Consider the following 4,953-nt stretch of genomic DNA (forward strand, 5'->3'; position numbering starts at 1 on the left):
GAAACCCTGTCTCTACTAAAAATACAAAATTACAAAATACTAAAAATACAAAATTAGCCAGGCTTGGTGGCACATGCCTGTAATCCCAGCTGCTCGGGAGGCTGAGGCAGGAGAATCGCTTGAATCCGGGAGGCGGAGGTTGCGATGAGCAGATTGCGCCATTGCACTGCAGCCTGGGCAACAAAAGCAAAACTCCATCGCAAAAACAACAACAACAACAACAAAAGAAAGGTAATGAAAACCTCTCCTAGTGCCCAGGCCTTGTCTGACATAAAGTTTTCCAGGCACGGCCTTCCTCACGTGTTTTTGTTCCTGTGCTGGGCATTCCTCCGCTTATGGCAGCACTGTAGTATATCATATCCCTTACCAGGCACCCTCCACAGTGCGCGATGGTCCCCTGAAAATATAAACAACCCATTGTGCATTCAGTCCCAAACCAACAGGAATAATGGAACATCTCAGAATGCCTTACACAGTGCTATTCAGTGACCAATGAAGATTCAGTAATCCACCTTCCTTAGCAAGTTTGGCAGCTGGGATGCCCGCTAGCCCTTCAAAGAACTTGCCTGTACGTGAAGAAAGTTTTCAATAGCAACTTGTTAGAATAAAAGGCAATCAAAAGCCATAGGGGATAACCCATGAGATAACTTTAGTGTCCGATTTACCATCAACAAGGGCCCATCATTTCATCAATCTCTTCACTTCCAGGGTTAGAAAAAGTAACCCTGACCTAGCTTGACATAACCTTTGAGGAAAATGCTAAACAAGAAACACAAGAAACATGTTCACTGTCAACAAGCTTAGGTGATAAAGCATGTCTTCTTGTGCCTCTGCAGCTAAAAAAATCTTCACCTTGACATCACTTTGAAAATATAGGAATTCAGCCAAGTAATTCAGCTTTCCATCTCCATGGCAGTCCTTCTTGGCTTAACCTTATTTTCTACTGGCTGATGGATCAGCCACATTTTACCCCACAGTTGCCAGAGATCAGCCCTTTTAGGTTTAAAGACAGCAATTAAGAAGAATGTTTCAACAAAGATATGCTGTTATGCTGTGTTGAGGTTTTGTGTCGAACTTGAGAGCTGTTAGAAGGCCCTGTTATTACTCCACGTGCAAAAAGGCCCAGTCTTGTTCTCTTGTAGCATCTTGTTTTCCCATTAGATCCTGCGAAAGATTAGAAAAGTGGATAGGTTTGACCTGGAAGTATCCTAGAAAGAGTTTGGGGTGTATGATATGAGCCCCTTTGCAGGTTATATAATTAGATCACCCAGGTAGACTATGCTAAAAATTTCTAAAGACTTCAAGAAGCATGGCTGGGCACAGTGGTTCATGCCTGCAATCCCAGCACTTTGGGAGGCCGAGGTGGACAGATCACTTGAGATCAGGAGTTCAAGACCAGCCTGGTCAACATGACAAAACCCTATCTCTACTAAAAACACAAAAATTAGCTGGGCATGGTGGCAGACACCTCTAATCCCAGCTACTCATGAGGCTGAGGCAGGAGAATCGCTTGAACCTGGGAGGCAGAGGTTGCAATGAGCCGAGATTGTGTCACTGCTCTCCAGTCTGGGCGACAGAGTGAGACTTCGTCCCCAAAAAAAATAAAAAGCAAAAAGACTTCAAGAAGAAACAAAGCATGGTTAAGGTATGGATTCTCTAGAGTCAAATGTCCAAAGTTTGAATCTCAGCTCTAGAGCTTACTAGCTATGTGACTAGCTATTTTACTTCTATGTGCTTCAATTTTCTTATCTGTAATGTGGGGATAACAATAACAACCACCCATAATCATACAATGATTAATGCACTTAAAATAGCCTGTCATGAAATAAGCATTACTAAGCACTAGGTAAATAAAATAATGGATAAATTCCTTCATCTTATGGAGGAATCACCTAGTGATGTAACTAACAGTTGCAAAGGAAAGTTCATCTTTTAAGATAATAACTTATTTAGTTTTTAAAACTAATTTCAGAAATATTGTAATGCCTCTTATTTGCTGTTTAAATTTTTTAACTAAGGTTTTGTTTCCTTCTTTTTTAATTTAAAAGTAATATATGTTCACGGTAAAATTTTTAAACAGTACAGAAGAGAATTCAGTAAAAGGCAATGTTTCCCTTTCTACATTTTCAGTGGTAACAATCACAAAAATTCTGTTTCCTTATAGAGCATGATTATGCATATATAAGCTAATTTATATCTTCTTCATGTAAAAGGAAATGTACTCTATATACTATTCTTCGGTTTGCCTCTGTAACAATATGGTGTGAACATTTTATATCAATATATGTAGCCATCTCATTCTTCATTGCATGGGTCTATCATTGTTTAAGAGTCTTCATTAATGGACCCTTTTTGGCTGTTACAAACAATTCTTAGGAACAACCTTGTATCTAGAGCTTTGTGCATTTATGAATTGCATATTTGTAGGATAATTTTTATTAGCGAGTCAGAGTAAAAGTACCTTTTATTTTATAACATGCTATCAATTATTCCTCCTCAAAAATTACATTAGTTGGCCGGGTGCGGTGGTTCACACCTGCAATCCCAGAATTCTGGGAGGCCAAGGCGGGAGAATCACAAGGTCAGGAGAAGACCAGCCTGGCCAACACAGTGAAACCTCATCTCCACTAAAAACACAAAAACTTAGCCAGGCGCGGTGATGGGTGCCTGTAATCCCAGCTACTCAGGAGGCTGAGGCAGGAGAATCACTTGAACCAAGGAGGCAGAGGTTGCAGTGAGCTGAGATCGCACCATTGCACTCCAGCCCGGGTGACAGTGCAAGACTCTGTCTTAAAATAAATAAATAAATAAAAATAAATAAATCACATTAGTTAACACCAACTGTGTGTGAGCATGCCAGTTACCACACACCCTCACCAATACTGGTTATGTCTATCTCTTTTTATTCTTTGCCCAAATGGTATCTGTTTTAATTTTCACTCTTTAATCATAAATGAGGTTGAACATCTTTCCACATGTATTGCCTATTTGTGTGTCTTTTTTCCTAAATAGTCTGTCCATGTCCTTTGTCCATTTTTTATTAGTTATTCATCTTCTTGCAGAGTTGTAAGTGTTCTTTGTATATTCACAAAATTAGCCCTTTGTCATATATATTGCAAATAGTTTGCTAGTTTATATTTTTAAAACACTTTTTATATATGAGTTTATTATAATTTCTTTGTAGTCAGATTTCTAATTTCCTTTATAATTTCTAGACCATACTTTTTCAAATCAAGCCTGAGGACTAAGCTCTGATTTTTTTATCTTACCCAAACTCCTACCTAAGGGGTCTGGGAGTCATGCCCTGCAAACCATAAATTATCATCAGATGGGTTTTATTTGATGCTATATATTGTGACTTACTTTTCAGTCTGACTCGACATTATGAGACAAGGAAAAAATATTTAACCTCAAAATATATTTCCTTGCCATACCTTGAAATTGCCCTGCAAAGTCTCTCGTGGGAAAAATTCACATTCCATAGAGCATCTCCTTCCCCCTTTGTTTTCCTTCCTTTCTTTCCAGATCCAGGAGATAATCAGCTAAGAGCCAGGCACTCTTTTAAGTCCAATAAGAGAAAATTTACAACCTGCTCTCTCTGAAGGCTGCTGTTTGAGAGCTTCCTCTGCACAATAAAACTTGGTCTCCACAATCCTTTGTCTTTAACCTAAACATTCCTTTCTATTGGTCTCAGGTCTTTAGACAAACTCAACCAATTGTCAACCAGAAAATGTTTAAATTTGCCTATAGCCTGGAAGCCCCTGCTTTGAGTTGTCCCGCCTTTCTGAACCAAACCAATGTATTACTTAAATGTATTTGATGTTTCATGCCTTCCTAAAATATATAAAACCAAGCTGTACCCCAACCACCTTGGGCACGTGTTCTCAGGACCACCTCAGGACCTCCTGAGGGCTGTATCATTGGCTGTGGTCACTCATATTTGGCTCAGAATAAATCTTTTAATATTTTTTACAGAGTTTGACTCTTTTCGTTAACAAGTCAAATTTGTTCAGCATGATTTTCACTTCTCAAAAGTCTCCCAAAATTATGAATTAACAGCATCTTTATCAAAATGCATCCTCTTGCTTCTTCTATGCTAAACTGCATCTTAACAAATACTTCAGAACATTTAGAAATAACCTTCTTGGAATCAATTTTACTTTGCACTGGCCTCTTAACATTCCTTTAATGCATGTGAACATCTTCAGGAAAGATCTGAGGGCAAGAACTGAATGTTCACCTCAGTGACATCCTCTAGTGAGGAAGCTAGGACTAAGCAAGGTTGATGAACAGATATCTACCTAGATCTCCAGACCCTGTCACAATGCCTGGCTAAGGAGCAACTTATATACTAATAATAGTGATGAAGAGGAGGAGGAGGAGGACAGGTAACATTTACTTAGGATGACTATCAACCCTCCTTTTTACATACATTATCTTATTTGATCTGCAAAATGAAGATAGTACAATTATTATCTCTGTTTTAGAGACAAGGAAACTGATTCCTCAGAAGGGTAGGTAACTTGCCTAATATCACAAAGTTAATGAGGGTCACAGTGAGGATATCTCTGTTACTTTGGGCCCTAGAGCTGTTACATTGGGCCCCAGAGCTGACCTCTTACTTATAATAGTATGCTAGCATTGTTCACTTTTCACAATGTTTCCACCACCTGGATACCCACATTCTGCTTAGCCACCTTAGCTACCATGATGCACAGTCCTGTACTCTAGAAAGAAAGCTCCTGAATGGCTGGAAAACTCCTCTACAACCAACTGTGTCTTATTCATCTTTATAGCCCCAGAGCCTGGCAGGGTGCATGGCACTTAGGAAGCTTTCAAGAAGTGCTTATTGGGTTTAACAGAATGGAAGTGCAGAAGTGAGGGAAACGAGCCCCAGGGAAGTTAATGGATTTGTCCAGTATTCTACAAGTAAGTGGCAGAGCTGGGACTAAA

This window comes from Colobus angolensis, unplaced genomic scaffold (genome assembly GCF_000951035.1).
Source record: "Colobus angolensis palliatus isolate OR3802 unplaced genomic scaffold, Cang.pa_1.0 Scaffold231, whole genome shotgun sequence".
Lineage (NCBI taxonomy): Eukaryota > Metazoa > Chordata > Mammalia > Primates > Cercopithecidae > Colobus > Colobus angolensis.